Source organism: Peromyscus maniculatus, chromosome 10 (assembly GCF_049852395.1).
Source record: "Peromyscus maniculatus bairdii isolate BWxNUB_F1_BW_parent chromosome 10, HU_Pman_BW_mat_3.1, whole genome shotgun sequence".
NCBI lineage: Eukaryota > Metazoa > Chordata > Mammalia > Rodentia > Cricetidae > Peromyscus > Peromyscus maniculatus.
Genome location: NC_134861.1, coordinates 10,099,827 through 10,113,144, shown reverse-complemented (window position 1 = coordinate 10,113,144; position 13,318 = coordinate 10,099,827).

The window sequence follows — 13,318 nt, the reverse complement described above, 5'->3', positions numbered from 1 at the left end:
ATATATATACATTTTAAACTTTGTTAAGATATGAATGGTCATATAGAGTACTAACTAATTCTAGAAAAAAGGCTTCAGTTAGCTGCATATATATGTCTTTGTGTTCGAGTCTCTTATCAGTTTTCTGCAGGAAATCACGGCCAGGCCTAACATCAACTGAAGTCTCCGGAAAGAAGATGGGGCCCCACAACAACAACAACAACAACAATTCCACGTGGACAATAATAATATCACTAAGCTGACAAACATCATCTACAGATCAGCTTTGAACTACAAGGTGCTCAGAACAATTTTGAGATGACTAGCTGAGATGATCCAGTCTCAAAGACTACTTGAATAAGGACTTGAGATAAACCCTGAACTTTGGCTTTATACACAGACTGGATAATAATGAAGGATATAGTTACCTTTCCTAGAATTTGACAATTAACCTAAATTTTTCTTTCAGGATAAAGATAACTTCACCCATACCCAGCAGGAAGCAATTTTAAGAATATGACACCCACATTGCCAAAGAAGTGGTGTGGGGCGGGTGGTTTTTTGGTTCTTTTAATGGGTTTTGGGTCTGGGATAATTTTCAATTGTTTAGGGGGGTTGGTTACAAGTTGTTGTCAAGGGTTAGGAAAAAGGCTAAGCAAAGGAGATTAGATTTAAGGTTCTTGTTTAAAAAAAAAAAAAAAGAAAGAAAAGAAAAAGACAATTACTAGTTTTAAATACTTTACATTATTACCAACTATTAGGATATAAAGAAATGAAAGTTAGTAGTTAGACATTACAATAGAAATTGTAGTCATATTAGATATGTTTTAAAAATTGAGCAGATATATTTTAGACAGGTCATCTTCAAACCCTTCAGAGATCTAACGAATATGGCATTTAAAATATTTTAATAACTTAGAAATTTTTCTTTTTTGAGACATGTCAGCTCCTGGCAGTACCAATCTACTTCAGAGAAAATATGGGCATTGAAGAAACTGCATATGGAGTTAATTTTCATTGTGGCAAAAGTTAGCCACTGGACAACAAAGTATCCTCAAATCAACAGGACAAAATGGACAGACAGAACACGAAACAAAGGACTACCGATTCCTGCCAAAACAAGTATGGTTATGGCTTTATCAGAAGGCATCTTCTGAGGCCAGGACAATATGGCACCATCCCTGAAGTGGCCTTCACAATCTGGAAAAGGTACAGTGCCCTTTTCTTTGAAGGCAGCTGAACAGGCAGTGGGCTGATGGCTTCTGTTGTGCAATGGAACAGCAACTGAAAGCTCACGCCTCTCAATAGTAGACTGGCATTTAATAGAGGGATGTGGAGAAGGGCATGCTTAGATGAAGCCATATATACACAGCCAAGAAGAATGGACAGCTGAATTCAAAGACCATCAACAATTTCCAGAATTTAAAATCCTGAATCATGACATGACACTAGTGGAATTCAGGTGTTTCTGGTACATGGACTGCTCTCACCCAGTGTGAGGTTGAACTGTTGACCTTGTGTACAACCTACTTCACAAATGAGTCTGTCAGATACGCTAAGCCTATAGGCTGAAGATGATGCCCCAACACTGTGGAGAAACCTCAGGTGACTGTCCAGGCAGCTGGCTGTTTCTGTCAACTCACAAAATTTTTGGAAGTTGCTTTTGTGCACTTCCTGTTTTTATTTTTGTTAGCTAATATTATTTCCTTCTTGGGTCTCTGAGGGAGTTGAAGATTAGTTAGTTATAGTTGAAGATTAATTAGGATAGAAAGTGAATTAGATACATTTTGGACTTACTAAAATAGGATAGATAAGGGAATTATTTTCTCTGATTTGTCAAATACAAATGGACTAGACATCGTTTAGGTATTTGTTACTTGTATATATTGTATATAGTTATTGTACTTTTGTATATAGTTTTTCTTTTGTTAGTTATAACCTTTTGCCTTTTTTCTTTTTATTAAAATAGAAAAGGGGAAATGTGGTGATATTTTATTTGTACTGAAATGTTATTTTAATTTTATGTTAATAAATAAAGTTGCCCTGGGGTCAGAGCTATTAGAGCCATAGTGAGAGCGTGGTGGTTAGAAGAGCTAGGTAGATTTCTGTGTGTTCAGGGATACAGCCAGTATTGGAGACATACGCCTTTAAGACCTGGAGGGCGGTACTTACAGGCAGTGATGAGGCAGTCATGTGGTTGGGTTTACAACCAATGAGAAGGCAGAACAGAAAGATTATTTAAACAGGGACACAGGAAGTACCTCCCTCTCTCGGGGAAGCTAGGAGCACTGCAGGAGGTAAGATTTTATCTCTGAGCTCTGACCTCTCGGCTTTTCTCTTTTACCTTGGCTCTGTGTTTCTTATTTTAATAATACGATTGGTTACATCTACAGTCACTAATTACCATGCAACACAGTCAGTACTAGACTGTCTTGAAATCTCCTCCACCAATGACATTAGTCCAAAAATCTTCAATTTAGCCTCAGGCAGATTTTTTTTTTTGACCAGGGCAGAAAGCAGTCACATTCTTTACCAAAATATCACAAGAATGGTCTCTAGACCACTTGCTAATCGTCTTCCCCTCTGAAACCTCTTGAGCTGGGCCTCCATAGTCCAAATTGCTCTCAGCATGGCTGTCTTCCAAGCTGCTACTAGGATGGCCCACGAAGTCCCGCTTAAAGCATTCAACTGCCTTTCTAGTCCAAAATCCCAAAGTCTTCCATATTTTTTGTTGTGGAATATTTGTTTACACCTTAAAGATGTATCATTGCCAAGGCGCCTTCTGGTTGGTTTAATAAAGAGCTGAATGGTCAATACCTAGGCAGGAAGAGGTTAGTTGGAACTTCTGGAGACAGAGAGGACTCTGGGAAGAAGAAAGGCAAAGTCACCAGCCAAATACAGAGAGGAAACCAAAGGTACAAGATGGAAGAGAGGTAACACCACATGGCAGAACATAGATTTTAAAATATGGGTTAACTTAAGTTACAACAGCTAGTTGAGACAAGCCCAAGCTAAAGGCCAAGTTTTCATAATCAATGATAAGTCTCTAGGTCATTATTTGGGAGCTGGCTAGCAGGACAGTGAAAGACTCATTACATTTGGCACCCGACATGGAGCATGTAAACCCACATAAAGCCTGAGAAATCTGGGGTGGAAAGCAGTTCTGAGTAGGCTCAGTTGCTTGCAGTGTACCCAGGCACAGCCTTTTTAAGAGGCCCTGCTACTGTGCACTTGAAGGTGATTTATGAGCAGCAGGCAGCACATCACTTGGTGGCAATGGCAGGAAACTAGGTAGAATATAGTAGTGCCTACTGGAGCAGTAGACAGGCTCTAGGCAGGGGCCCTCGGGCATGAGGCTCCACTCTCACCAACCCAAAGGAGTGGGGCCAACTAAGCTGAGTCGTGCAGTGAGAACCTAGCCACTGCTTAGCACTTTAAGGTTTGGCTCACGTGATCAGAGAAGGCTGCAGGTGTGCACTAAAGCAGTCCAGACCAAGAAAACCTTTAAACGGAGACAGTAAAAAATGGGCATAGACAGTCATAGAAAAGAATAAATGGTTTTAAAATAATAAAAAGTCTTTAAAGAGAGAGTAAAGTGGCATAAAAAGAATAGGCCATGGGAAATACACAGGGCATCTGGATCCTGTATGGTGCTTCGTTGACTTTAAATTTTTAAATGCTATTGTATAAAAAACAATAGCTGCTGGCAGACATTGGATTATGGAAACTGCTAAATTAAACTAACCTATATATTTTAAGAATGTCTTAACTTTAAAATGGAAGTCAGAAAATATGTTGCATTGGGGGAGAGGTTATGTCTTTGTTTCCACAGGAAACAAAAAGTTATGGTTCTCTTCAAAATTAATGAAGATCAAATTTGACTGGGGGAGACGTCCTGAGGATCTTGGCTACAGACATGAAGAAAGAAACCAAGAAAGACTACAGGACAGGAGACATATATGCTGATACCTCTACTATAGAAACAGCTCTGAGACTGGATAAAACATGATAAATCTTGTTGGCTACAGAGTCCTCATGACTTACTATTACATGCCATCCTTTCATATGACATGTATAGAGGTTTGGTTATACAGTTCAAACAAACTTATAAAGTTGACAGATGCCTTTTACCTGCTCAAAAATAGAACAAAAAAATCATCTTTAGCTGACTTGTGCACACCATACATTCCATACTTGTGTTAATGCAGATATGTATGTTACCTTTAAAAGCTTGTGTGTTTTCAAAAATAAAGAACCAAACACCAATAAAGAAAAGTAGACCAGGTGATCCAGCCTCAAAATGCCTCTGTTATAGTTTCCTCAAAATTCTGCATCCAGAATAACTTCAGAGCTACCAGCTAAGATGATCCAGCCTCACACACTACTCCAGCCAGGACTTCAGATAAGCCCTGCACTTTCCCATCACACAAAGACTGAACAACAAATGATACAGTTAGCTCTCTGAGGCTTAACCATTATCCCAATTTTCTCAGGGTCCCTTAAAGATGCCACCTCCCCCAGACAACAGGAAGTAATTTTAAGACCATGATGCCCACATTCCCAAGAGGTGGGGTAGGTGGTTTTTGGTCACTTGGTGGATTATGGATGTTTGTCATCATTAGAGGGTTTGTTTGCAAAGTGTTACTGGCCATTGTAAGGAAAGAAACCAAGCATGAGAGGTTAGACTCAAGGATCTCTTTCTGAAAAGAAAAAGGGGGGAGGACATAGGAATGATAGGAAAAAAGGGTAGATTATTAAATCTACTTTAAACTAAAAAGCAACTGTTAATCTCAGATATTTTATATTGGTATGTGCCGAGGACAATTTTAAGAGCCATGCCATATTGCCTGCCTGAGTTAAGTTTCTGTTGTCTAGTACTGAGCCACTAACCAGAAACTTTTGACATGCCTGGACAAATGCTGAGTTATTAGAAAATAACTTAACATTTCCTTATCTTTCTGCTACAGTGACCATTAGTAACAATATTTTGTGGTTAGGTTGCTTGGTTGGGTTGCTTGGCAACTCAACAGTCCCCTGATCTTTTCCCAAAGAAAGTTTCCTGGTCTGCTTACTATAAAACCCACCTGAGAAAAATAAAATTTTGCAGCTTGATCAGAATACTGTCTTGCTGTCAATTCTTTGTGTCTCTTGTCCCTTTCATTCGCCATTCCCCCTTCTAGGGTCTCTGCTGAAGATCCCGCTGGCCGGGACAACTGGCGCCCAGCGTGAGGCTCTGGGATGTGGAGGAGTGGTGAACGTCATCACACACCAGGGCAGGCCTGCCTAAGAGTTGGACCACCGTGGAAGACGGCTCCAAGAGAGAAGGTCCAGTCAGTGATCGCCACGGAAACGCCGGCCGTGAGACAGATCCGGAGGAATTGCAACGTGATGGTGCAAGGTACGTTTACCATGGGACAAGCATTTAGTAAACAGGATTTGTTTATTTTGGGACTGAAACAGTCTTTCAAGACATGAGGAACTAGGGTTAAAAAGAAAGACTTAAAAAAATTTCTTGGCCGGGCGGTGGTGGCGCACGCCTTTAATCCCAGCACTCGGGAGGCAGAGCCAGGCGGATCTCTGTGAGTTCGAGGCCAACCTGGGCTACCAAGTGAGTTCCAGGAAAGGCGCAAAGCTACACAGAGAAACCCTGTCTCGAAAAACCAAAAAAAAAAAAAAAAAAATTTCTTGACTATATTGGAGATGTCTGTCCTTGGTTTCCCCAAGAAGGAACCATAGATGAAAAGCTCTGGAAATGGGTTGGTGACTGTTTAGATGATTTTTATCAGACCTTTGGTCCTGAAAAGGTCCCCGTTCAAACTTTTTCCTACTAGAATTTAATTCATGATGTCTTAAAAACTTATAATCATTCCCCTGATGTTCAAAAATTAATTAAGGAGGCAGAAAAAGACATGTTATAATTTTTCCAACAAACAGCATGGTCAGACCTGTCACAATACCCCATCCTAGTACCAACTTCTGTCATAGTTATTATTCTATTATTGTGAAGACCATGACCAAGGCAACACTTATAAAAGAAAGCATTTATTTGGGGGATTGCTACAGTTTTAGAGGGCAGGAAGTATGGCAGCAGGCATGGTGCTAGAGGAGTTGCTGAGAGTTTTACATCCCGATCCACAGGCAACAAGGAGAGAGAGAGAGAGAGAGAGAGAGAGAGAGAGAGAGAGAGAGAGAGAGAGAGAGAGAGAGAGACTGGGCCACACCTACTCCAGTAAGGCCACACCTCCCAATCCTTCCCAAACATTTCCATTGGCTGGGGACCAAGCATTCAATCATATGAGCCTATGGAGCCATTCTAGTTGAAACCACCACAAAACAGGCGGAGGAAAACCATCATAAATAGACCTAGATTTGGGTACAGAGTGGTCAAAGCAGGAACAGGAATAGGCTCTAATTGTTCCTGCTCTCAGGTGACCTTGGACAGGTCTCATCTGCACCTTGATGTCCCCAGTGGTCAGAGGAGGTAAAGGTGGAACACAAAGCTTAATGGCATCTTTATGTGCCCCTATTTTCAGATGTGACACCAGATGAGAAGAAACATGGAGGTGTGAACTCACAGGAGTCCCCAGAAACTCAAGGACAACCCTAGTTGGTGACAGGATCCCTTCACTGCTGTGGAGGATGTCTCTGCAGGACAGAAAGCCAGAGCTATGAAGCAAGGATGAGCCACTGCCTGGGCCAGTCCAGATATTACAATGCTCTCATGTCCAAACCAACAAGGGGCTGGTTCAAAGCACCAGTGTTTGGAATCAGCTAAGTCCATGGTTAATCTGGTCTACATAATAAAAGAAATACGGCAGCAGCAGCCAGTCTACCAAAAAAGTTGACCCAATTTCCTTCAGTGAGGTTTATCAGGAGGCCTTGGAGTAGGTGGGGGCGGGGAGGGGGGAGTATTATACAGAATCAGTAAAACTTATGGAGATCTAAACATGATGATGTCCTAACTGGAAGGAGGTGCTTCCCTTTAAAGTCTGGAATGGGGCTTTATTGAGGGAGACAGAGTGAACCACTGTGAGAGGGGTGGGGTAGTGAGCTTGGGGACAGGGGAGCCTCTTCAGAAAGCAGCCTTGAGAGCGATCTCCTGAACAAATCCCCCTGAGGAGTCTCCCAAGACTAAACTCCAGGAACTAAGAAAAGGTTTAACTTTTTATAGCTTTTAGGAGTGGCAGGAAGTTTCACACCACATGATTTAGTTCCTCACCGTTTATATGACAAGGAGCATGGAGGAGCCAGGTACCATAAATCAACATCTGTCAAGTCACAGCCCAGAGTCCCAGAGAGAAGGGCAGGGTGGCCTGGCCTGATTCAGGCTATAGAGCTTGGTCTAAACGTTCAGACAGGGTTCTAACATTCTCCACAGGATTAATGGCGGTGTGGCACTGGAAATATTACCTAACCACACCAGGGCTTCAGTTTCCTCCTCAGCAAATGAGCAGGAAAGAGCATCCACCTCAGAGGATGAGGTCCTGTGGGATCACAGGATGTGGAAGTCTCAGCAATGGCTCTTGGAAGGCAGCAGGCACTCAGGAAGGATTTGCTATTGTTTGTTCTCGGGGGCTGAATGTCCACGGCTCTCCTTTGGTAGCTTCACTCTCATCAGGAAACGTTTTCATTTCTGGCTACGGAAGCTGCCACCATCCTGTTCCCATGCCTGGCCCCTGTCCAACACACACACACACACACACACACACACACACACACACACACACACACACCTGAGACCCAACACTCAACCTGGCCACTCCCCTCCATGCCAAAGCCTCTTGTGTAAGCCTTGTCCCAGCCTGCCTTGATGTTCCTCTAACAAATCCTGCAGATGAAAGGATGCCATTTTAGGAAAGGCCTTAGCAAGTAGGAGGGGAGGATATGGAATTCAGAACCTCCTGGACTGTCTCATGTCCTCACCCTTCACCCCAGCCGGTGAGCCCCTTCCAGGCTTCACTCCTCACACGGGATGCTGTATCTCCTGGGGCTGAGCCATGGAATGACTGGATTTAGAGGGGTCCTGGACGCCCTTCTGACCTTGTTCCTGACCCCTCAGCAGGGCTTAGATCTCAGCATTCACCTCTACCTGCTTTGGACTGCAGTTGTAGCTTCGGCTTTATTCAGTCTTCCTTTTTCAGAAATTGAGTGACCTCCGTCCTGAGAGCCGGCACTAGAGTGTCCATGCTGCCCGAGACAGGAGGTAGGGGTGGCATTGTGAGAGAGATGTGTAGACAGGGCTGGCCTTGAATGCCTCCTCGCCCTACCCCAGCCTCCCGAGTACCGGGACTACAAGTGTGTATCACCTTTTCAGAGGTCAACGTTTAAGGCAATTTCTGAGGTTTTCTGTGGTTATTGTTCTGTCTGGACTTTTCTATTTCCTTTTTGGTTTTGTTTTACTATTTACTGATTTGCTGTGCGCATGTGTGCACACACTCACACCGTCACTTGCATGTGGAGAGCAGATTCTCTCTTTCCACCATGCGGGTTCCGGCAGAACTCAGGCTGCCAAGTTCAACAACAGACACGCCGACACCCCCTGAGCCATCTCGCTGACCCTCGTTCTGACTCTTTGGGAAGAAACTTATTTCACGGATAACATCTCTTTTCTATTTCATTATTGTATCATAATTGATTTCCTCCTCCTATTCTTCTGGGGGTTTCTTTCCTATTTCTTTTTTATTGAATTGAACGTTAGTTCCTTTTATCTCACTCTCCACGCTTCCTGACTGTCTAGGCTAAGGCGCTGAGGATTCATGGACATTCTTCCCAGGGAGCATCTCAGCACTTTCTATGTTCAGCCCATTGGTCTTGGCAGCCAATGGTAGGACAGTCTCCACTTTTCCATGCAGTAGACTGTGCCCACGTTGGGTCATGTGGAGGGCTTCAAGCTTTGCCTCCTCACACCTGCATGCGTGTGTGAACGTATCTCAGTGGATTTTGATGTATCGATGGTTCTTTTGCGGTTATCCTTTCTTTAATTAGGATACACAGTAAAAGGTTTCCTCATGGAATCTTCATACATATTCTGTTTTGTTTGACCCTGCTCCCTCCCCCATCTCTCTGCCCCCTCTCTGTTTTTTATTGCTGTAAATTTATAATGTATGGTTTCCCTTTTTACTACCTCTTTAGTCCAAAACTGTACAGATTGTTTTTGTAATGCTAAGTAAACATATGTTTTTATTTTGATTTTTTTCAGTGCAGAAAGGTAGCTGGCAGGGAGCCTGCCTGGGACCAACCTAGGCCCTCTGCATGTGAATGACAGTGGTGTAGCTTGGTCTGTCTGTGGGGCCCCTAGCAGTGGGATCAGGACCTGTCCCTGGCACATGAGCTGGCTTTTTGGAACCTATTCCCCATTCAGGGATGCCTCGCCCAGCCTTGATGCAGGGAGAGGAGCTTGGTCCTGTCTCAACGTGACATGACATGCTTTGTTGATTCCCATGGGAGGCCTGCCCCTTTCTGAACAGAGGAGGAGTGGATGCGGGGTGGACATAGACAGGTAGGGGGAGGGAAAACTGAGGTTGGTATGTAAAAAAAGTGAAAAAAATAATGATTAAAAAAAAGAAAAGTAGCTGGCATGGCTTCCATTGCTGTCCATTTCACATGAAGACTGAAAAAAACTATATATTAATTGGTGAGGAAGGAAGAAGAATGGATCTGGAATGTCCCCCACAGGCCCCTGTGTTCAAAGCTTCTTTCTCAGCCTGTGGCACCATTAGAAGACAGTGGAGCCTTTCAAAGGTGGAGTCCTGTAGATGTAACCAACTGTCTTATTAAATAAGGAACACAGAACTAAGGTAAAAGAGAAAGCCAAGAGGTCCGAGCTCAGAGCTAAAATCTCACCCTTCCTCCTGCAGTGGTCCTAGCTCTCCGAAAGAGAGCTACTTCCTGTGTGTATGTCTTTACATAGTCTTTCGGTTCTGCCTCCTCATTGGTTGTAAACCCAAACATATGACTGCCTCGTCACTGCCTGTAAGTACAGCCCTCTAGGTCTTAAAGGCGTATGTCTCCAATGCTGGCTGTATCCCTGAACACACAGAGATTTATGGGATTAAAGGCGTGCACTACCACCACCACCACCACCACCACGCTCTTTCTATGGCTCTATTAGCTCTGACCCCCGGGGAAATTTATTTATTAACATAATATTAATTAAAATATTAACAAATTTATTTATAACATATTAACATTATTTATTTATTAACATTATAACATAAATTTATTTATTAACATTTATTAAAATCACATTTCAGTATAAATAGAATACCACCATAGAGTCCAGTAAAGGAAGTGACGTCATTGGGGCACGCCCTTGAAGGGGCTATCAGGACCCTGGTCCCCTCCTCTTTGCTTTCCTGTTGACAGTGCCTCTGCCACACTGTCTTGCCATGGCACACTGTGCTGCCACTCAGACAAATGACCATGATCTGAAAACATGAGCTAATTAAACCTTCCTTCTTCTTAAATTGATCGGCTCGGGTATTTTGTTACTGTGATGGAAAGCTGGAAGACGATAAATGGATGGATGATGCCTAGATGGATAGAATGATAAAAACTAGATAGAATACCCACCTTGTTAACTGTTATTGAAAACCTGAACATTCTTACTTCTTTGAGTATGTTTAGTTGATCTCTTAATTTCTGAATTAGATCTGCTCAAACTGTCCATAATGGTTATGATCTGCTGACTTCCCCTTGCATCTCAGCAGTTCCAGCCCCAGAGTTCCTTTGGGGCATGACATCACATGCAGCTGTCCTCTGCTCCCATTTCCATCTCCACTGAAGACCTCGCTGATGCGCAACTGCCTCTGTGGCCAAGGATATTGAGTGGTCCTAAGCCACCTCTGTGGGACCCCTTCCCCTGCCTCTCTAGGAACAGCCTCATCTGTCCCTGGCATCATCTCCAGCACTCTGAGAAGAAGGCCTTGTGAGCAAGAATGACAGAGAAGCCCATCTCCCTACAGTCCCGTGTGCTGTTTAATTGGGGCTGGATGACTGAAAACAAATCTACTTCCCAGGCATTTGATTGCTTGTACCTAACAGGTATCGGGCTGCTAATAGCTTGACTGAGAACTCAGCTCTCCAGTTGTGCAGCTAAAATAGTTCTCCTGCAGCAAAGCAGGTCCCCATGACAGACTCCACGTTGCAAGCACGGCGTCAACACTGACTGCAAGCAGAGTGCCCTTATGTCCTGTTTCCATTGCTCCTGACCTGCATTAGCACAGCTGTGCAACAGAGGCCCTTTCACAGCTGCTAAACTGAAGTACTTGGGGAGAAGACTTGTGTCAGGCGGATGCTGAGGTGCGGAGACAGTGTTCCTCCTGGTTGGATGCATTCAGTGTTCACTGGTATTTGATCTGAGGGGAATCCATGGAAAAGTTGCTGAGTGAAGTAGGATTGGGGGGATGGGTGTGAATGTGGGTGCAGAGATCAATCCAACACAGCCCCAGATGCAAAAAGCTTGTGTGCGTATCGATTCACAAGTGAATATGGAGCTCTTGGTGGGGCCTGGCTCAGGGTGAGTTCAGCAGACTTCAGCAGTAATAAGGGTGGGATGTGGCTTGGTGACAGAGCACTTGCCTAGCATACATGAGGTGCTAGGTTCAAGCGAGAGAGAGAGAGAGAGAGAGAGAGAGAGAGAGAGAGAGAGAGAGAGAGAGAGAGAGAGAAGGAAGGAGGCGAGAGTTATAAGAAGTAGAAAGGAGGAGGAAGATGAGGAGGGAAATGTGCTGGGCAATGGAGGATTGGCAACAGTAAATGCAAGGTACGTAGTCCCCTCAGTACTAAGAGGAAGATGTCTGAGCTCCATGCCTCCTCACTGCCAAGGGCAGAAAAAAGCAAAATCAGAAAGTCTAATTCTGGAAGACGTGACTACCCGCCAGGTTGCTGCGGCCAGGCTGGTAGCTCCTCAGCATACACCCACGGCCCCTAAGCCCCAGTGGCTGCTTAGTCTGAGGGAAAGTTCTCAGATTAAAAGCCATTGAGAGCGCCAGGCAGAAGGATGCCACCAGAGAGGCCAGCAAGAACGGCTGAGTCCCAGCATCATCAGACCCCTCGGCTACCTACTGTAGAAAGAAAAGCTAAAGCGTCCTTGTCTTGGGCTCCCTAGGAGCCCCTGGTTGTGGGTCAGCATGACACAGGACGCTTGGTACCAGGGACATCAGAGACGCTTCTCTCCCTGATGAACATCTGCCTTGTCTCATCAAGGAGTTTCTGTATATCCCAGGAGGCAATGGGTATTAGAGAACACATCATCAGTTCCCATCCTCCACTCCAGACCCTTCACCTCTGCCCATGTGGGCCCCCCAAGGCCTGAATACAGCCTTTCCAGGGTTGCTCACTGACTTCTGTAGATGGCCTGAGCCGGGCCTCTGACTAGCCACTGCATTCCTCTGCATCCTCCAGACAGGTAGCGCTCCCACCCACACCCCACCCCCAACCCTCCAGTCCATCCCTGCCATGCCTTATACTACTTCAAGCATCCCATGGGCCTCAGCTCACCCTTTGAGCAAGCCTCTGTGGTCATGGTTGGACATCCTAGAGTGGGCATCAAGAGTTCCAGGAGTCTCCCCGAGCCTGGGTCTCGGCAGGTTGGGATAGGGGGGCATTTCTCCCTCCAGAACTTCATAGCAACTGATGCTCACCCCTGTGGGGACTTTAAGAGCTGCAACACAGAGCCGGGAGGTAGACTGGAGACCCACACCTGTGAAGGACACTTTGCGTGGTCAGGCTGTCAGCGAGCCTTGCTGGGGGCAACTGTAGCTCGGGTGCTGCAGATTCCCTGTCCTTATTCAGATCTGGCCAATTCTCTTTAATAAACATCCCCTTGTTTACACTGTGGCTCAGGACAATTTCAAGTGATTTTTAAATGGCGTCGTTAATTTACATACATTTTTATTATTGGCATCTGTCACAGTTTTTTTTGTAGCACAGTTTTTCACATCATTTTGTAAATGGATCCTCTGCTATTTTACAATATACATTTGTAATTTATATCTAGTAGAAGAAATCCCAAGGTCTCTTAAAGACCTGCTTCCCATTGGGCTGAATAATAAAATTGCACAGAATCCCATTTGTCAAAAAAATTAAATTTATTTCATCAACTAGTGCCTCCCTGGGATAAGCAAGGATGTCATTAACATGTGGAGGATGTCACTGGCCATGTCCTTAGCCTGGGCCTTGGTGTGTGGCCTGGAAGCCTGTCTCAGCACTGCTGAGCCTCCAGACACAGGCTGCCTGAACCGGCCGTCTCCCTCCCAGTTCCATACACTGTTCCTCAGGTTGCCTGAGTCCTCACGGTCACAGCCACAGCCACAGCCACGGTCACAGTCACAGTCAC